Source organism: Urocampus carinirostris, chromosome 16, assembly GCF_059441175.1.
Source record: "Urocampus carinirostris isolate Australia breed hairy pipefish chromosome 16, RoL_Ucar_1.0, whole genome shotgun sequence".
In the NCBI taxonomy this organism is placed as follows: domain Eukaryota; kingdom Metazoa; phylum Chordata; class Actinopteri; order Syngnathiformes; family Syngnathidae; genus Urocampus; species Urocampus carinirostris.
This window is the reverse complement of record NC_142364.1, coordinates 11,617,100-11,639,452: the sequence shown is the minus strand read 5'-3', so window position 1 is coordinate 11,639,452 and position 22,353 is coordinate 11,617,100. Positions and strand designations below refer to the sequence as shown.

The following is a 22,353-nucleotide window of genomic DNA, read 5'->3' as shown; positions in this document are numbered from 1 at the left end:
TTTAAACATGTTTTTTCTTTTGCTGATTTGAAGATACTCATATAGCAAATATTCATATTTTTTATTCTTGGAAACAATTTATTCTTTAAAATTCAAATGTTATTTAAAAATCCCTAATGGATTTTTTTTTTACTTTATAAAATTGTACTAGAGCATTTCCCTCTAAATTTCGTTGTTTCTTTTGCTAATATAAAAACAGTTCTTGTCGCAAATATTTTTGTTTTGATTTTCTAAACATGGCTTTTTTCAAACTTGCAACTTCATGACTCGGTTATTTGAGTTTTTTTTTTCACAGAAATGTCTTTTTTTTTCACTTCATATTATTTAGAAAATGTTTTTTAAGCCCCATCAGACGGCACTGTAATGTCTAATGTGAACTAAAACCATTGCTCAGAGCACTGTGTAGCAGTGAGATGCCAATTAAACATGGCGGCGACTTCTAGGTAGTGATTCTAATATGTATTATAAATACAAATTTCTTGACCTATGATTTTTTTTTTAAATTCCCATTTGTATGATTATTTTGGTATTTTATGCCCAGTAGTTGATTCAATGTTGGTATTTTTTACTGAATGAATTTATTTTTTTTTACCGCTAAGAGGCATGGCATTTTACACACTGTCCCTTTAAGAGTACATTATATTATTTTCAATACCTTTTTTCTTTTGCAAATACATGTTTTAATGTTGTAAATATTTCAGTAATTTTCCATCATACACATATCTTCTTTGTTCTTTTGAATTTGCAACCTAACGACTCAAAAATGTGATTTTTTTTTTTCATGAAAAGTAAATTATATTTTTTCACTTAATACAATTTTTTAAATAATTTTCTCCTAAATAACTTGTGAAACATTTTCATGTTGAAAATATTAAATGTATTCTCTTAAATATTCTTTTTTACAGAATGTGAATGAAGTATCACATGTCCGCAATATTCCTTTCAAACAAATTATCTTAAAGTTTGAGTATTTTTGGTCCCCGCCCTTCCTTGGCACACGAATTTCTAGCTTGCAGAAGACGGCTAGCACTTGCGCATGTGATTTATGGCCCTCTTCGACGCCCCCTTCTGTGTCTGTCTGTTGGTCAACTGCCACCGACACAATAGGTGATGACCAAGCGTCATAAATCTACTAAAGAAGCCGGTCCGCTTGCAAACGTCATCACCTCCTCTTCCTCTCGGTCGAGGGGGCGGGGCTAATGGTGGGGGCGGGGCCTTACCAACCAAAAACAAATAAACTTGTTGCAAGCTAGGAAGTGTTTCCTGCTCACCTGAGACTGAGGCCACATATCAAATTTCGTCTTTATTGAAAACAGATTTATGGCTCATTTGTTAAGCTGGGAAAAAAAAGCGAATACAGGACCAGCAATGTGAAAACAATAAAGGATTTCCTATTTTCCGAGACAAACAAGTTATATATAGATATTGTAAAATACCAAATCTTGTAATGAAATAATTGAAATATTTTGTTAAACTAGTTTATCTTGCAAAATTGACACAGCAGGTGGTACATCCTTTTTTTAAACTCAAATGAACAGTTTGGCGCCTCACGCTGGTCGAAAAAAAGTCATTAATTAAACAATATTAATTTGAATATGACATAAGATGAGGGTTACCGAGAGAGAGCTGACATGAATTTTTTCTTTTCTTTTTTTCCTTTTTCTTTTTTTCGCCTTTTTTTTTTCTCTATTTTATCCACTTTTTTTACTTTATTTCTTGCTTTCATTCTTTTTTTCCTTTATTTTTCTTTTTTTCCCTCTTCCTCTTTCTTTTTTTTATTTTTACTTGCATTTTTCCTTTATTTTTTTCTCCTTTCATTTCTCGACATTCAACTTATTTCGTATTCTTTTTTTTTGTCTTTTCCATGTTTGCTTTGGTCATTCCCATTCCCCCATGTCTTTTTCCCCCTTTTCTCCATTTTCCTTTCTTTTTTCCTTTTCCTCTTTCCTTTATTTTCTTTTTTCCTTTTGCTTATTTTCCCTTGCATTTTTTCCTGTTTTTTATTTCTCCACATTTCATTTTTTTTTTCCCTTTTTTTGTGTTTTCTATGTTTGCTTTTTTCATTCCCATTCCCCCTATATCTTTCCCTCCCCCTTTTCTCTCTCTTCCTGTCTTTTTTCCCTTTTTTCCTTTCCTTTTAAAAGGCTGGCCAAAAAAGGAGAATACTAATGGTGCAGTTTGGTCACTTTAAGTCTCCGGAGTTTGTGTTGATCTTTTTTGCTCTTGTTTTCGATTGCACTACACAAGACAGCGCCATCTTGTCGTCAAATCTTACACACTGTCCCTTTGTTTGTGTGTTTATAACTTTTTATTTGTGTCAAGCGCAAAAAAAAAACTTTTACCACCAATTATCAAAAGGAAACAACAACAATTGCACAAAAACGGCTAAACAACACAACGTTTAGAATGTTGGCAAATTCCCTGCAACTGTTTCAGCACTTTTGGTGAATTACGGTAATTAAGTCGAATTAGGGCAATGCCAGTATATTAAAGGCGGTGACAATATGTTCTTAAACTCAGAAAAAGCTCATTTTTAGTTCAGCGGTCGCCAGAAAAATAAATAAATGACAGCTCGGCTCTCTTTATGCAAATCTCATTTGGTGCGGATCTTATTTTCCGCCACGCTCGCTTGACAGCCTGCAGCCGCAATTTAAGAAGAATAATATTTTATGTGTAATAATAACGCGATTGGGCGCACTTTGCCATCCGTACAAAAGGACACCAGAATAATGAGGGGGGGATTTCCGGGTCTTTTGGGGGTGCCCTTCTCTCGCCCATGATGAGAAATGATGAGTTATTTCCTATGGAAGAGCGATCATGCTATATGTGGAAAGAAATAGCCACAAATATATGCAATAGGAATAAATGAACATCTCAAACCTAAATATATGACATCAATGTAATTTATTAATCTAATTATGCATTTTTTTGATTTCGTCATTTATTTATCTGGGTAATTTTCGGTTTATGTATTTTGATAGTATTTATTTCGTCATTTATCTTGTCCGTGTATTTTTTAGTAACAACATTTTACTTAAATGAGGGGACTGAGCTTTTCAACGATTGGTTGATCAACTCGGCTACTATACCAATCAGCCAATAGGTAAAATGCTCATCCAGTTTGACCCCTCATCTATCAATCTATCTATATCTATCTATCTCTATCTATCTCTCTATCTCATTTGAATAAAGATTTGTTGAGACGAAATACAGAACGCAGCAAATACAGAAACAAATAAAAATACATGGCAAAATATATGACAAAATACACACAAAGGATACACACAAAAAAAAACATAAATAAATGATGAAATACACGACAAAATAGCAAAGTACCTAAATGACATAATACACGACAAAATACGCACTAAAACACACAACACAATAAATACAGAAAAAAATACATGACAATGTAGATCCCCAAATAAATGAATAATATCATACACAACAAAATAATCTCATTATCTCATCTCATTAGCTGCACCGCTTATCCTACTGAGGATAGGGTCGCGGGGGTGCTGGAGCCCATCCCAGCAATCATCAGGCAGGGGACACCCTGAACTGGTTGCCAGCCAATCGCAGGGCACACAGTGACAGACAACTCGATGGCTCATTCACACCTAGGGACAATTTGGACCGGCCAATCCACCTGAAATGCATGTCTTAGGAATGTGGGAGGAAACCGCAGTGCCCAGAGGAAACCCACGCAAGCACGGGGAGAACATACAAACTCCACACAGGAAGTCCGGTAGCTGGATTTGAACCCACACAGGAGGTTCCCAAGACCTTAGAACTGTGCCGCACACGCGCTAGCCACTGCGCTGCCGTGCTGCCCCACAATAAAATAATACACCACAAAATAAACGACAAAAGTACGCAACAAAATACAGGCCAAAATAAATGACAGAAAAAGGACAAACTAAATACTGAAATAAATAAATACAAATGAGAAAATACAGTACATCCTGTTAGCATGAGTCCATCTTGTCATCTAGCTAGCGTAATTAGCACTTGTGCTATACTGTAGAACTATTGTAAGTGGTCCTTTCGTCACCTAGCTAGCTCAGTTAGCATTTGTGTTATAGAACTATTTCCAGAACAATGATCAAAAAAGTAAATACATAAATTTACATAACAGCTATTTTTATCCCTTTTTTTACAAAATACTTAAAACGCAACGATTCTTTAATGTAGCCATTCCAAAGTGTGCCACGTGCACGTCAGGTTGACGTAAATATTTCAAGAGTTAGCAAGCTAGCTTGCGCTGGCCCCCACTGGCTCCATCTGCTTATCATCCCAACCACGCTCACATGATTTATTAGCCACGCCATTTCATCCTATAGATATTTCTTTTGCAATCTCTCCACGCTTTTTTGTTCTTTAACGTTCTAAAAATATTCTCGTTCCTAGAGAGGCCGAGAAAAAGTACACATTGAGCTTCTCTTTCTTTTTTTTTCTCTCTCTCCTCCCCCAGCCGACCTGAAGCGCTTAAAGCTGCACACCGAAGATGAGAGGGAATATTTAATTCGCAAAGATGAAAATATATATCGCCGCTCGCGTTGAGTCAGCGGAGGCCGATACCTGATTCTGTTATCGCGGAGATCGCCTGCTGTTTACAAAGACAACATTATTGACAGTCAAATACAATTTGCAAGAAAAAGAACATTGCATAATTCATCATCCCCTCATTGGATTGCTGCATACTATATTTTAATTAGCACGCCATACATTACACTACAGGATTCTTTATTAAATATTAAAAAAGAGAAAAAGGGGTGCATGCTAATTATGGGGCCGATAGTCATCGAAGCGATAATATGAAGGCACATTTATCTTCTCAAGAAAAGAAAAACATTAATGAGTCATTTTTTGCCACAGAATAATATTCAATCAGCTGATACGAGTTAACAAAGTTTTAAAACATTTATGTTCTTGATTTGATCACATTTGAATTTTCCAGCTAAGAAAAAGCACAATTTGGTCGTGTTTCCTCTCAACATCATAATAAGCGTGAAGGTCAAAAGAGCTAGGTTTGTTAGAAACATTCTAAACATTTTTGTCCTTATTAGAATATATTTTGAATTGTTTTTAGGTGTAATAGCACATCTTGGTCGTTTCTCCTCTCTACCTTTTTGTAATGTGTGTGAGGCACTTGAGAGACATGATAATGAGTCCCTTTGAGTCACGTAGTGACATTCAATCAGCAATATTTTCTTGTGAAAATATATTTTGATTTTCCATGGATGTTACAGCGCAACTAGGTTGTCTTCTCTCTACCTCTTGGTAATATGCACGAGGCACCAGAGAGACCTAATAATGAGTCACTTTGAGTAAGCCACACCAGAATATTCAATCAGCCTCCAAGCTTATTTTAGAAAGATTAAAAAATGTATGTTTTTATTGGGATTTATTTTGAAGTAGGAGCACAACTTAGTTGTGTCACCTCTCTCGCTTTTCAAGATCTTGGCATGGCACTGGGGTTTAATAATGGGTTTAAGATTCAATCAGCCTACAGGACTTTTTAGAAAGATTCAAAGCAAATTATTTTCTTGATTAAAATATATTATAAAGTAGTAGCACCACTCGATCATGTCTCCTCTACCTCTTCATAACGTGTGTGAGACACTGAAGGGACGAGATATTGACTCACTTTTTATTGAATGCGCTATAAATTCAATCTGCCAACAAGTCTTGTAGTTTAATGAGGCACATATATGCTTCTAATCTTTCGTACATTTTGAGTCATAGCACCACATGGTCATGTCTCCTCTCTACTTCTTTGGAATGTGCATGAGACACTGGAAAAACACGTTAAATAATCACTTTTATCAATTCTCTAATATCCAATCAGCAGAAACAACTTGTCGGAAAGATGATCCTTGAGTTATTTTGAAGTAGTACCAACACTTGGTTGTGTTTCCTCTCTAGCTTTCCATGATGTAGGCAATGCACTGGAGAGACACAGGCTAAAAGCAACCCATTATATTAATAGTCAATCAGCCTAGATGACTTTTAAGAAAGATGCGAAGCATTTATGTTCTTAATTAGAATACCTTTTGAAGTAGCACAACTCAGTCATGTATCCTCTACCTCTTCATAACGTCTGTGAGACACTGGAGAGACCAGATAATAATAATAATAATAATAATAATGCATTTTATTTAAAAGCGCCTTTCAGGCCACCCAAGGACACTGTACAGACAATGAAAAAAAAATACAATTTAAAAAGTTGTAAGCGAAATAAAAAATAAAAACAAGACATAAAATCATAAAAACATAGGAAATGGAGAAGCTATGTGTTGTAGGCAGTCCTGAACAGGTGTGTTTTTAGACGGGACTTAAAAGTGGAGAGAGGTGTGCAGTTTTGGAGGTCCGGAGGTAGATTGTTCCAAAGCTTGGGAGCAGCGCAACTGAAGGCTCTGGCTCCCATGGTGCTCAGATGGGCAGGGGGCACTGACAGTCGGAGGGAGGACGAGGATCTGAGGGAGCGAGTGGGGACGTGCACCTGACTTACTTTTTATTAAATGCGCTATAATTTCAATCTGCCCTCAAGTCTTGTACAAAAGCATTTATGTGCTTCGTTTGAATAAATTTTGGAGCCATAGCACCACATGATCATGTCTCCTCTCTACTTCTTTGGAATGTGCATGAGACACTGGAAAAACACGTTAAAGAATCACTTTTATCAATTCTCTAATATCCAATCAGCAGAAACAACTTGTCGGAAAGATGATCCTTGAATTCTTTTGAAGTAGTAGCAACACTTGGTTGTGTCGCCTCTCTAGCTTTCCATGATGTAGGCAATGCACTGGAGAGACACAGGCTAAAAGCAACCCATTATATTAATAGTCAATCAGCCTAGATGACTTTTAAGAAAGATGCGAAGCATTTATGTTCTTAATTAGAATACATTTTGAAGTAGCACAACTCGGTCATTTATCCTCTACCTCTTCATAACGTCCGTGAGACACTGGAGAGACCAGATAATGACTTACTTTTTATTAAATGCACTATAATTTCAATCTGCCCTCAAGTCTTGTACAAAAGCATTTATGTGCTTCGTTTGAAAAACATTTCGAGCCGTAGCACTACATGGTCATGTCTCCTCTCTACTTCTTTGGAATGTGCATGAGACACTGGAAAAACACGTTAATGAATCACTTATCAATTCTCTAATATTCAATCAGCAGAAACTACTTGTAGGAAGGATGATCCTTGAATTATTTTGAAGTAGTAGCATAACTTAATCTTGTCTCCTCTTTACCTCTTCAGAATGTGAATAAGGCTTTGGAGAGACATGATAATGACTGACTAATTAGTCAAGTTCAAGACTGTCTATTTTCATTAACATAAAAATGCCAATGAATTTATCTTTGCAACTTCTGTGTACAATAAGATAAAATAAGTCGAAAACGAGGATACAATAATAAAACATGTTTTTTGTAAAAAAAAATACAATGAACATAATTTCTGTTGTTGTATATGAGGTGCGGCATTAGCTCAGGAGGTAGAGTGCTCGTCTCGGGATTAAGAGGTCGCAGGTTCAAATCTGTGTTATATGTCGAAGTGTCCCCGGGCAAGAGACTGAACCCCTAATCCCCCAGATAGCAGGTAGTTGCCTTGCATGGCTGACGCTGCTATCGGTTCGTTAGTGAGTAAAAGGGAAAAGTGTGAAGCACATTGTAAAGCGCTTTGGGAGGTCTTCATTGACTTGAATAGCGCTATATAAATGCAAACTATAGACCATTTACTCATTTTTTGCCACACTATAATATTCAATTAGACTCCATAACTCGTTCAAAAGAATCAGGATTTGTTCGGTATCGGTAGGAAAAAAAGTTGTCATGCATCCCTAAAGACATTTTAAATTCATGAATATTACTGAGGAATTATCCAGTTTTTCAATCCATAGACGACAGCAACCCCCCCATTATAATACATTCCTCCACCGCAGCCTTTGTTTTTATTTCTCGGGGGGGAAGATGGTGGGAAACAGAAAAGAAGCTTAAATGCGACGTTGAATTGTATGCACTAAAAACTAATCGTGTTTTCCAGCCTCCGTTTCAACGCTGAACAGAAAGTGACCCCCCCCAACCCCAGCCCCGAAAATATTATGCTGCAACCACGTGGAGGTGAGAAGAAAATGGGGAAGCTTTGCTTTCGTTTTGATGACTTTTTCACGGATTTGATTCGATTTTGGGAACAGCAAAAATGACACGTCTGGAAAACGGCTTCCGAGCGTGACATAAAATCGAAAAAAAAACTGAAGTACAGACGAAGCTCTGTGCGCAGAGGCGCCTCGTAAAAGCTTATGCAGTATGCGAAGGGGGCCCCGCATAAGGGGGCTTGTACGACCCCCCCTGCCCCACTTGGTGAAAATAGATCATTTTTCAAGTGCAGAGAAAGGAAAATGTAGCAGGCCTCACGCTGGGAAGTTTGCACAAGCCGGGAATCCATGCTAATATTCATAACTCAAAGAAAGACGTGCTGGCTGTATTATTATTTTTTTTGCCGACGTTGACGCATCGCCTTGACGACAGAACATATTGTTACGGATCACGATCCGCTTGCATAACTTTTTGAAAATCAAGACAATAAAACAGAGGGTCGGAACCTATGGCTCTTTTTATATGTATGGCTCGTGAGCCATATCTCTATCTCTTTTTATGAGTACGTATAGGTTGCGAGCCATATCTGGCTCTTTCATAAGTACGTATGGCTCTTTTCATGAGTACGTATGGATCGCGTGCCATGTATGGCTTTTTTCATGAGTAAGTATGGCTCGCGAGCCATATATGGCTCTTTTCGTGAGTACGAATGGCTCGCGAGCCGTATATGGCTCTTTTCATGAGTACATATGGCACGCGAGCCATATATGGCTCTTTTCGTGAGTACATATGGCTCGCAAGCCATATATGGCTCTTTTCATGAGTACGTATGGCACGCGAGCCTTATATGGCTCTTTTTGTGAGTACGTATGGCAAGCGAGCCATACATGGCTCTTTTCGCGAGTATGAATGTCTTTCAAGCCATACATGGCTCTTTTTGTAAGTACGAATGGCTTGCGAGCCACATATGTCTCTTTTCACGAGTACGAATGGCTCGTGAGCCGTATATGGCTCTTTTCTTGTGAACGAATGGCTCGCGAGCCGTATATGACTTTTTGTACATGAGTACGTATGCTCGCAAGCTGTATATGGCTCTTATATATGAGTACATATGGCTCGCGAGCCATATATGACTCTTTTACATGATAATGTATGGCTCGCGAGCCGTATATTTACATGAGTACGTATGGCTCGCAAGCTGTATATGGCTCTTTTCATGTGAACGAATGGCTCTTTTTATGAGTACTTATGGTTCGCGAGCCGTATATGACTCTTTTACATGATAATGTATGGCTCGCGAGCCGTATATGACTCTTTTACATGATAATGTATGGCTCGCGAGCCGTATATTTACATGAGTACTTATGGCTCGCAAGCTGTATATGGCTCATTTACATGAGTACGTATGGCTCGCAAGCTTTCATGAATACATATGGCTCAGAGATAAAGTTATACTAATCAATATATGTATTCTCAACTCAATTTTTAGGGGGGACTGCCAAACCTAGGGTCCAGGTGAGGTCCTGGCCAAATCAAGTCTTCCACAAAAAAAGTTCTGATAAAAACTTTCCACTGTTAAGTATATTTATTTTTGAATAAATTATTAGCAATAAAATAATCCATAATCCGCTAGGGCTGCATTTAAAAGGATAGTGCCTCCAAGTGGTAAAAAAAAAGTATCATTAAAAAAAACTGAACAAAAAAACAGAACATTGATCTAAATACTGAGCAAAAATAGATAAACTGTCATGTAAACTAAATTACTCGTTGGTCGAGAAAGCTGCATCTATGCTTAGATAACGTGAGCCTTACTAAGAAGGGGCTATCATGATTGCCCACCATCTTGCCGCTACGGGTACCTAAAAAACAAACACCCCACAAAAGGCTGGGCAAAATAAATTCAGGGAAAAATGGTGACTAATGGTCACTTTGAGTCTCCATAGTTTGTATTCTTCATTGTGTTTTTTAGCCGATAGTTGGCATGCACGACAGAATACCGCAGTCATCAAATGATACACATGGTCCCTTTAACTTTTATATTAAGGCGGGTGCTTTACACTATCATCCTAAGAGGCGCAATTGGTCCCCGAGCCGCGAGTCTAAGACCCCTGATGATTAACGTCCTAATTATTACAAGCGCTGGGGCAAGTCTGGTGCGCGCATAGCTGACATAGCACTAGTAGTACAAAAGGTTCGGTCCAGTACAAAAAGAGCATATTCCTCACTGCAGTTAAAGTCAAGGTGTCTCACAAACAGACCCAGTTGTGGGTTTATATTGCTAAGGAATCCTTTACATGGAAGCTCATAAAAAAAAATTAGATACACTTTATGATGAAAACCCACAGGAAAACTGTAAACATCCAGAAACGCCAGCCAAGCACATAGAGCAATTTGATTGGGTGAGCGGTTGGGGTTGGCAGAGCTATACACTCATAGCACTCTGCTCAGCGCCGTCTGCACCGAAGGTGAATATGTCTGTATCCTTGTTTGCAGTATTTTGTGACCCTTTTACAAAATAACTCTGCTTGCACCCTGTTTTGAAACCATTATTATTTTAAATGAGCCTCCACAATCTTAAGTAATCGCGGGAGAGTGACCAGTTTAAAGTGGTATATTTGCTTTTACATCAATCAATCAAAAATATTTGCAAAGCACTTTTCGGACAATAAATTGACACTCAAAGTGCAGTTATACAAACATTCAGTTTACAATAAGAAAATAAAATCATTTTTTCCAATCTGACAACCCAATTCACCGAATACACAGGCACACACTATAGTTTGAATAAGATAAATACTTAATAAATAATAATACAAATAAACTATGAAATACATACACTGTGAAGTGATAATAATTCACGTATAAGTGATAAAATACCTTTGTTTTTTTTCAAAATAAAGTCGATCATCAACTTTCATTATACAAATGATGGAGGTGGCCACAAATCGATGCATGGCCCTCCAGTGGCACTTGAGATGCAACCTTGACTTTTGTTTTGCAAATACAAATAAAAAAAGGTTCAACGTTAACGAGTACAATTAAGATGACATAATTCATTTTAAAACTCAATTATGTTAATGTATAGTTGGATTAAAGTGAAATTAATCGGTTTGAAAAAAATAAATGTTGATGAACACAAGAAATTCCATGCAATGAGTATCAAGGGCCTTCAGTGGCACTTGAGATTCAACCAGGGCTTTGTTTTTCTCTCATGCTGAATGCATTTAATTGAAAGTGAATTTTAAAACCATCAAAACACTTTTATAATTTTGCCAAAAAAACACGATGCTAGAGAAATTTCGATCATCAACTTTTATTACACAACTCATGGAGTGAACACAAATGCACTTCAGATGCAAAGTTTTCTTTTTACATCATGTTGAATGAAAGTTAAGTGAAATTAATCGTTTTGCAAAAACGGCCCTGAAAAAATAATACATTCTCATGGCTACAGAAAATAACTTGTTTTCAATCCCCACAAATCTATTCATGGGGTACCAAGCCCCTCCAGTGGCACTTCAGATGCAACCTGGACTTTTTTGTTTTTGTTTTGTTGTGCAAATCCAAATCCGAAAAAGTGCAAAAGACAAAAAAGACGACATTTGTGTTTTGCGTCCTGCAGAGATAACGTCCTGAAGATCACAAACAAAACAGACCCCGTTGCTTGCTGTTTTTTCTTATTTTTTTCCTTTCATGTTTATGCTTTTATTTCTCATTCCGATGAAGGCGGAAAAGGGGCTAGCGTTGCATTGTGGTGTCCCAAAGGACCAAGATGAAATCCTTCCCTCAGTTTTGGGGGGTTGTGCCAAGGTAGGCTGAGAGTTTCCTGGCACTTTCAGCTTGGCCCCTCCCCCTCCTTCTCAGTGGTTCCCAACCCCCTGCCAGAAGCGCTGTAAGCGAATCGCAACGAGGTGCCGTCCACAATTGACGTCCTGGTTCTGGTTTTACCTCATTGCCACTAGATAAGAAATTGTCTTGAATCCAAAAGCCAAGGGCAGGGGTCAGCAACCCTTTTGGTGTGGAGTGCCACTTTCAAATGTCCTTGTAAATCAGAGTGCCACACCAAGATTAATGACACAACAATTTTTCTATATCCAACAGAGCTGTCATTTTTCACCAGTCCAAATATACAACATGGATAGACATTGTAATCCTATAACTGACCAATCTATCTTCCACTATTCTTCTTCATCATGAGCAACACGTGGAAAGGCCTGTAGACATCCATGACTTCATTTTTTTTTTTAACCACAAAATCAACCATTCTTCATCAACAATGAAATACAATAAAAAAACAAGTGATTTGGACAGCTACCATACTATTGAGCAATGAAATCCTATTGCAGAAAATATCAAAACTTAAATCGCACACGTGCTTCTTTAATGTATTTGCCATCAGTAAATGCAATGAGCAATGTGATAGCTTGCTTCAGTGGTGGTGTTATTAGCAGTGACAAAGGTTCCCAGGGTCCATGTTTGTTTGCCGTACCTGGAAACATCCGCCATGCATCCGCAATGTCGGACTCATCCTTGAATTCATGTTCAGGTTTCGTCTTGTATTGATGTTTAACACTTGCACCAACAGCACGGTCATTTTTCCACACAAAGCCTCAGTCATCTGTCCACGCTGGCTGAAAAGAAGGAGATTTTTTTGCTGGAGGAGCTGACGTGATTCATTCATTTATCGCGCGCCTGTGTTTCGTAGGCTAGGTTAATACACGGATCTCTCCTCGGCGCTGCGCAGACACACGCTCACACTCGGAGCAGAGGAGGGGCGCTACCGTAAAGCCTCTAAACAACACGGTGTGCAACTGAAAATGTCTGAATTTCAGGTAAAAATGCGCATTTTTAAAAAAAAGAATCATTATTATTTTGCTGTGCGATCGCGTGACACTAATTAACCCCTCATAGGTTGCCGACCCCTGGCCTAAGGTTAGAGGTTAGGGTCAGAGGGTTAGGACTTGGGATTCAAATTAGGGTTTCGGCTCCATATTAGGGTTTTAAACTGAGTTTATGGTTCCAAAACTGGTATAGGGTTAATTAGAGGTATGATTTAAGACGAACATGCGTAGTTGTGTTGCCTATGAAAGTCTATCAGCGCAAAAGTCAATGCCTAAGAGCACTTTTTTTCCCAATCTATATTTTCATTAGCTAAAAGAAATATTTCTCATTCCTCCAATGAAATTTGTTGATAATTTGACGGAATTTGAAATTTTCTTCCGTTAGCCGTTGTCAAGCTAGCCACAAGCGCGCTAACCATACTCTCATTTAGCATGTGATCGGCCACCCCGGGGTGGAGATTGGAATTTGTTTTGTTTACCGAGTATAAATATTATATGATGGCACCAAATGAAAGAGGACAAAATTGAGCTCAGGGCCGACAAACTCTCACACAAAAAAAACAAAAACAAACGCAAACAGAATGAGCCGATTCCTCGGGGTAGGTGACTTGGTGATAATGTTTATTTTCTAAAGAGAATTACAAACAAGCAGCAACTGGAGCGAGTTTTGTCCTTGACTTGTCCACTCTATTAACGCGACGTCCTTCCTTCTTTTCCGGAGGGCAAAACAAAAAAAACGTGTCAAGGTCGTATAAACAAGACGACACAATCGCAGGGGGGGAAAAGACATATTGTCTCCAGAATTTTTGTGGACACACATTTTATAAAAATACGAGGACAACAACAACATGTTGTATGCTGAGACTTATTTTTTTAACTTTTTTTCCCCACGTATTAACTTATTTTCAGACAGGAGCAGTCAATTTTGACTAGAGGTTAGATTGGGCCTAAAAAATCCAGCCTAGCCCGACCGAACCCGCGGGTAATTAAACTCAATCCCGACCAAACCTGACCTTTTTAACTGTAATCGAGGGACTGAGCCTGTAGTAAACCTGAAGCATTACTTCGGCGCCGTGCGTACTTAGGCGACAAAATGGGTTTACTTTGGACGGAGTCCCTCAAATCCAGTGTGCACTTTGAAGTGCAGCGCGGAAGTGCAGGTTTCGATGAAGTGCAGTGAAATGAAACCAAACAAAATGGCACAAAAGAGAATCATATTCTGCAGATTACAAGAAGTAAATAGTGAAATATTGTCCGAAAACCAGAAAGAAAGTTGTAAGTTGTTGGCGGAAGGTGGAAATTACATCTGATGTAAGCTATGTAGAGGTGGAAAGAGGAAGTGGGGCATATGACTTCGGCGCCGAAGTGTGTTACTCAAGTAAAAGTTCTAATACCTCCGAAAAATATTACTCAAGTCCAAGTAAAAAAACAGTTATCTAAATAATTAAAACTTGAGTGAAAGTAAGTACATACTGTGGAGATCACCCACAAAGAAAAACAACAACAAAAACAGCGTGAGAGAGGATCGGACAGACTTAATGATTGGCCCAAGATCTAATTCTGACATTTAAGCAACGATTCCAAAAATAATTGTCTTAACAAAAATAATTTACAGACTAAAAACCCAACCAAAAAGATTGAATAGCTCATTAAACAATTGAAATAAACTGTTGAGAAACGTTTTGATGAAGACCCACAGAAAAACTGTAAACAACCAGAAACGCCAGCTAAACACATCGAGCTATTTGATTGGGTGAGCGGTAGGGGTTGGCAGAGCCATGCACTTATAGCACTTCTCTCTGCCCAGCGCCGTCTGCACCGAAGGTAAATATTTCAGTATCCTTGTTTGCAGTATTTGGTGACAGTTTTACAAAATAATATTACTCAAGTACAAGTAAAAATCAGCCTTCTAATTAATTAAATGTCTTATGTTGAAGAGACGTCTAAATAAGATATATTTTTTAACTGAGGTACCAAGGTGGGTGTAAAGCTAATTAGCATAGGTCTGCATCTCCCGCTATAAGGCAATTTCACTTTACGATCCCCATCTCAGAACCGATTCACGCTGTATCCCGGGGGTGTACTGTAGTCTTTCCGGAACATTTCTCCCAAACATCTCCGTATTCTCGATGCTTGAATTGATTTCAAATTATGATTCAGACGACTTGTTTTTTCATTTTACGGGCTCCGATCAATGAGACGACATTTTCTGTTTCCGCATCGTCAGTTTGCTTCCATTAGAGAAAAAAAAAAGAAAGAAGGCTAATCCATGGTTTATATACGGGTCGTCCTGAACTTTCCAAGATGAGCCCAATCTCATGAAATTATGTTACATTTATTTGAAATTGTTTGAGTTTTTTCAAATAATTCGATCACAATTCAATTCAAATTCATCTTTAATTTTCTATCCCCATCTTACAAAGTTGATTGCATTGACTTGAACTGTTAACAATGAGTGCACAAAGTTCCGCCCCCTTTTGTCTACAAATGGTGCAAAATTGCTTATTTATTCGCGTCGGGTCATCAAGTTTTATTGAAAACGGTGGAACCGTTTTGTACGATATACAGATATTGTTTGAATTAAATCTGATCTAATAAATGAAAATGTTTAACTACGTGCTAATGGAATGTGGAAAGTATTCCAAGCCCCGCCCCCTTTTGTCTACAAATGGCGTTGATTGGTTAAATTTTCTGGTCATATGCAGCATCAACAACTTGATTTTGAAAATGGAGGACATTTTTGTACAATATGAAGATACAGCTTGAATTAAATCAAATTTAAAAGGGGAAAATATTGAAATTGGAGCTTTCGAGACATAGTATTCAAAGCCCCGCCCCCTATTGTCTACAAATGGCGTTGATTGGTTAATTTGTTGGGGTATGTGCAGCATCAACAACTTGATTTTGAAAATGGAGGAAATATTTGTACAATATGGAGATGCAGCTTGAATTAAATACGATTTACAAGATGAAAATATTGAAATTGGAGTTTGAGTAACATGAGGAGTATTCTAAGCTCTGCCCCCTTTGGTCTACAAATGGCTTTGATTGGTTAGTTTTTTTGGTGATGTGCAGCATCACAAGCTATTAGTGAAAATGGAAGAACAATCTTGTACAATATACAGATATAGTTCAAATCAAATTTAAATTCTTGAATGAAAATATTGAAAGAATGGCTTACAAAATGTTAAATGTTCTAAGCCCCGCCCCCTTTTGTGAACAAATGAAATATTTATAGGCAAATTTAAAATTGTCCTGTGCAGCGCACCCAAAGTGTAGTTGAAAACGGAGTAACGTTTTATACCACATAGATATACATTGACGAGGGTTCGTACGGGTGCTTGAAATCCTTGAAAATGCTTGAGATTTAGTTCTACGTTTTTAAGTATTGAAAAGTGTTTGCATTCTGGATGAAGGGCTTGTGAATGCTTGAACTCATTATCACGTTTCTCATCGTGTCTGCCTGAAAATTACACCCACACTGCTCTCTGGTGGCCTTGCTTTGCCATTGTGTTTGTTTTTCCGTCGTGATTAACAACAGCTGGTATTAGTTTGTATGGCATTGTCCTATGGAGCATCATCGCTCACTACGAGACAGGTGCATGCTACACCTAAACAGGGCTCTGAAATGTGTAGTAGTGCAAGGATTATGTATCAATTATGGGAATTTATTATGGGTCAGGTCATGTTTTCTAGTGGTAAATAATAATGGGAAGAACTTCCTGCAACTGAAAACGTAAGCTACATATTACTGTCAGTTTTATCCAACACCTATACATATGTAAATCGCAGATATTTTTGTAGCTTAGTAAAATATATATGTATTCACATATATACGCACACCGGATTTATTCTTTTAATGGTACTTGAGAATTGGAAAATTGGCTTAGAAAGTCCTTAAAAAATGCTTGAATTTGATCATTAAAAGGTGTACAAACCCTAATTTACAATGAAATAAGTCCACAACAAATATAAGGTAAAAATATTGAACTTGGCGCTTCCAAAACGTGGAAAATTGTCTAAGCCCCGCCCCTTTTGTCTACAAATGGCTACAAAGAGGCTAATTTGATTGGTCATCAAGTTATTTACAATTTGAGAACAGCCATATTCGATATACAGATACAGTTTGAATCAAATAGGACTTACAAGATGAGAATATTGAACTTGGCGGTTACAAAACGTGGAAAATTGTCTAAGGCCCGCCCCTTTTGTCTACAAATGGCACTTAGAGGGTAATTTGATTGGTCAACAAGTTATTTACAATTTGCGAACAGTCATACTCGATATACAGATGCAGTTTGAATCAAATAAGACTTACGAGACGAAAATATTGATCTTGGCGCTTACAAAATGTGAAAATTGTCTAAGCCCCGCCCCTTTTGTCTACAAATGGCCATTAGAGGCTAGTTTGATTGGTCATCAAGTTATCTAAAATGTGAAAACTCGATTTGAGATGCAGTTTAAATCAAGTAAGACTTACGAGATGAAAATATTGAAGGTTTACAAAACGTGGGAAATGTAAGCCCCGCCCTTTTTGTCGACTAACGGCGCATTTAGGCTAATTTGTTTGGTCCTGTCCAGTGAAGGATTTCATACATTTGACTATAAAGGATTTTATACATTTGACTATAAAGGATTTTATACAATTGACTCATAATGTAATGAAGATTTTCACTGAGTAAGCTTTAGTTCAATTACAGGTCAGGCTGTTCCAAATGCAAAATATTTTGTCTAGTTCTGTTGATAACAGGACTCTGACGGAGGAAGGCAGGCGTTGTTTTGAGAAACACTCAGCGTTGTTTTGAGTATTCAAGACATCGCGACGCTCTTCGGCGAGATGGTGAAGCCCAGGGGGGGCTTCCTTGGCACGCCCATGGGAGGAGTTGGCACGGCATTGTGCGGGGAGAAGATGGCCAATAGGAGAGAGCTAAAGGACTTCAGAAGAGGGCTTCCCAGAAACTCCAACGACACTAATTCGGCCGTTTTCGATGGAGTACACTTAGTTAAATAGTTAATGAAATCAAATATGCCCCTGTGTGAAAATGTCGGCTTTCGAGTCAGATAACTAATTCGAACAATTTGGTAAATGGTACATTTTGATATTTAATTCATAACACCAGTCAACAAGTTAATAAAGAAAAAAAAAACTGCTTTCAGTGATAAACCGATACAGTTCAAATGTACCTCAAGATTGACTTAAAATTCCGGTTTTTATTATTTATTTTCGTTAACCGTTGCCTATGCATGACTCGCCAACATCGGAGTCATTAGAAGATGAACTTTTGTTATTAGCCGAGTGAAAACAAAGACGGGTTTGCAAAGGACCCCATGAATCTACGCAATAGGCTACGTCGGCCATCTGGATTGCTACTATTTTTTTTTGCTAACGGAGACCAGGGAGGGACGGCTGGTACTTATTTAATTGCCCTCTGCCGCATCCCATTATGTCAGCTTTCATTCTTGAGTGACTCACCGCTAGCACGCTAATTATTCATTAGCGCATTTGTTCTGGAGGTGGGGGGGAAGCACACTCGAAACTGACGTTTAAGTTTTATTTTGTTTACAGAGGGCAGCTCAAGAGAAAAACGAGCTGCAGGTTGAAATATATCCACTTGATGTTGCCAAAGCCAGGTGCCTCTCACAAACGCTGTACTTGTATTTATTTCTCTCTCTCTTACTCTCTCTCACTTCTTCACTTATTCTCACTCTCTTTCACTCTCTTGTTCTCTTTCTTTGTTCCTCTTTGTCTCTTTCTCTCTGTGTCTTTTTAACTTGTTTTGCTCTCCTTCTTTTTTTCCTCTCTTTGCTCACTTTCTCTCTTGCTTTCACTGTCTCTCTTTTTCCTAATCTCTCTTTCTCTCCTTTTCTTTCTATTTCTTTTTGGATTTCTTTCTCTCGCTCTTTCTTTCCCACTCTCACTATTTCTCTTTTTAGCTCTTGGTTCTTATATTTTCTCTCTTTTGTATCTGTCTCTCTTTCTCTCTTTCTTTTTTCCTGTGTCTCTTTCTCTCTGTCTTTTTAACTTATTTTGCTCTCCTTCTTTTTTCCTCTCTTTGCTCACTTTCTCTCTTGCTTTCCCTGTCTCTCTTTCTCCCCATCTCTCTTTTTCTCCTTTTCTCTTTCTAACTATTTCTCTTTGGATTTCTTTCTCTCTTTCTTTCCCCCTCTCTCACTATTTCTCTTTTTAGTTCTTGTTTCTTATATTCTCTCTCTCTTTTTTATCTGTCTCTCTATTTCTCTCTTTTCTCTTTCTTTGTTCCTCTTTGTCTCTTTCCCTCTGTGTCTTTTACCTTATTTTGCTTTCTCTTTTTTCCTTTTCTCTCTTTGCTCACTTTGTCCCTCCCACTCTTGCTTTTCCCTTCTCTCTTTCTTCCCATTTTTTTCTCTCCTTTTCTCTTTCTCTCTTTCCATTTCTCATCGGATTTTTTTAGCTCTCTTTCTTTCCCCCTCTCTCACTATTTCTCTTTTTATCTCTTTCGTTTCTCATATTCTCTCTTTTTTCTCTTTCTTTCTCCCTTTTCTCTTTCTTTGTCTCAACCTCTCCATTTTTCTTGCCCTCTCTTTCCCTTATTTCTTTCTCTCTTTTTTTTTCTTTGCAATCTACTTGTCCGGCCCGAGTAAGAATGTTTGTTCTGTCGTGTGGCCCCCCGAGTTAAAATGAGTTTGACACCCCTGCTCTACATAGTGTGAAAAGAACCAGGAATCAAACTGAACAAAACAAGAAAGAAAGATGATGTATCAACATTGTAAATCTCTTAAATATCAAGTCATACTGTCAACTTACAACCAAAGTGCAGTCAAACCTTTCACAATGCTGCAAACCAATAGCAGACCAGCGTTTTTAATGCATGGACCAATAGCAGACAGGCATCTTAGAGACGTAACTCATTATACACATAAACACAGCAAAGTTTTTGGAGCAGGCTAAAAAAATACCCTATTTATTAGTGTATAACATGTCCCCCTAATTTTTGATTAAAAATCCATATCAAATTTTATTTAACTTTTCTCAGCTCGAACTAAGCATTCTAAGTGACATTGTTGAATATGTCCAGCCATGATTAAAATCAGTTGGACAACATAAACTAAACATAATACCAACAGAAAATTGACGTGTATTTATTAGGGTTTTTCAAAATCATCATCATCGTTCATCTCTAAGATTTGACCCTTGTACCGAGAAAGGAGACAAGAGCCTTTTCTTATGTCATCTAAATCACTGGTGGTCTAGTGGTTAGGATTCTCTTACTGCCGCGACCCGGGCTCGATTCCCTTTGCGGCATATTTTTCGACTGATCAATCGTTGCAAAAATACGGTAATATACTACTGTAAAACCTGGTGTATAAGACGCACCCAAACTTATTAAAGTTATTTTTAGGTAGAAACAAACAAACTGCATTACAGACGCTCCCTTACTTACGAGCATTGGATTTAAAAAAAAACTGTAGCATGAACATTTTTTTTTTAATTTTGTATTGTGTGCACGCTTTTCTGTGTACAGGACATTTCTGTAGTGCTTCTTTTCGCCGCTACCGGTGTGTGGCGCTGTGAGACCTCACCCAGCATTCACCCCGATGAAGACATCCGGCTTCTACTTCCTGGTTTGTGTGTTTAGGGACTGCGCTGTATCTCTAGCACGCTAAAAACTTTGGCATTTTTATTGTTTGATATCTCGTGCATCCATTTAATATGGTTTGTATACAGTGTAAAGAAGAGGTGAGCCGTTTCATTTGAAATGAAAGTGGAATAAGAAAGCTTGATGCGGTTGAGAAAATGGTTGAAGTGCTTTTTTTCAGCCACTTTCTACCACAGAGATGGAAGTCGCCTAACTCATGAAGCTCATCTTCCAAAAGTAAGTTAAACTTCACTTTATTTATCTTTATAGAGCATATTATTTCATGAAATGTTTTTTTTTCTAGTTCAAAACAATACAGGTTACTTATACAAGCCTTAAAAATACAAATATAAACCTTAAACATATAAAATATAGCACTGAAGCAAATTAGAAATTCAACTTTGATCGTCCGTTCTTAAGTAGGGCAGCGTTTTTATACAAGAATAAATACAGCTTGTTGTTCATGTGGTATAGTGGGGTAAATGCCATAAAGAGGAACCTTATTCCACTCTGTAAAGTCAAAATGTTGTAAGGAGGAGTCGCCGGATCCCAGGTCTATGTTTTTTTTAATTTCCTGGTTTCAGTTACTGAAAATCAAGCAGATTTCCGACGACGTGTCTGTCTGGGTGACAGATAGTTTATTGAAATGGGTGAGACTCCGGCCCCTCGCCCCCTGGAAGTCCAAGTTGAAGTCTGGGGTCCCTTCCTAGGGCCAGATGTCTGGGCCCTCGCGTCCTGTGGTTTTGCGGTCGACCATAACAAGTGGACTTGCCCATTTGTCTCCATAACAAGTCTGAATCAACAGCAGTTTGCTTGGCCCACCTGCAGGAGAACCGACAAACCCCCCACTCGAAGGGGGAGGCAATTAAGGACTTGCGGAAGGCGCCGTAAATCTCCATAAACTTCAAGCCGGTGACCCCTACGCTGCCCCCTCCCGTGCCGGCCCCACTTTCGCTGGACCCTCCGATAACGGATGTCCTCTGGACATGACTGAGGCCAGAAAATCAGGATTTTCCAGATCATTGGAAAGAGTAAACAGCAAAAACTGTTAAGGATTCAGAATTTGGTTAAAAATACATCTTCTTGGACGCTCAATTTAGACCAAGTTATTGATATTTTTTGGACTCAATTGGTCCACTTTGAATAGTCTTAACCCAATTGTAAACATCTATTTTTGTACGTCTAAAACAGACTAGATTTAGCCCAAAATCCAACAACCAAAAGGTTGTCCGGTACTCGAGCGGACCCCGCCAGGTAAAAACTGGTTCAAAAGACTTTGTAAAGACACTGAAAAGATGTCAAAGATCCATCCCAAAAACAATTTTATTTGGTTGAAAAAACTGATTTTCAAGACTTTTTTGCAGGCTAAATTTGGACAAGCATTTCTAGACTCAATTGGGTCCAAATCTAAACGTCCATTCAAAAACGGACTACTCCAGATTGAGTCTAAAAAATGGTCCGTTCTCATGGTCATCATACCAGGGATGAAAATGGTTCAAAATACATTAAAAAGACTATGCAAAAAAAAAAAAAAGTTTCATCCAAGAAGTTAATTATCTATCTATCTATCTATCTATCTATCTAGACATCTATCTATCTATCTATCTATCTATCTAGACATCTATCTATCTATCTAGACATCTATCTAGACATCTATCTAGACATCTATCTATCTAGGTTATTTTTAGATAGATAGACTGACCGACCGACCCAAACACCTACCTACCCCGGTCTTATCGCTCTAGAAAGGTGACCAACAGCACAACAAACGAAAGAAAGAAATAAGGA

At 38.1% G+C, this 22,353-nt stretch overlaps 1 long non-coding RNA gene across 1 annotated transcript in view; it reads left to right on the top strand.

Moving 5' to 3' along the window:
* Positions 1 to 20,640, top strand: part of LOC148350289 (uncharacterized) — a 48,886-nt gene extending 28,246 nt beyond the window's left edge. Inside the window, exons 3-4 of the long non-coding RNA XR_015852984.1 lie at positions 18,516 to 18,580; positions 20,452 to 20,640. This is a non-coding gene — a long non-coding RNA (uncharacterized LOC148350289). The remainder of the gene's footprint in view (positions 1 to 18,515; positions 18,581 to 20,451) is intronic.
* Positions 20,641 to 22,353: the final 1,713 nt, after the last annotated feature.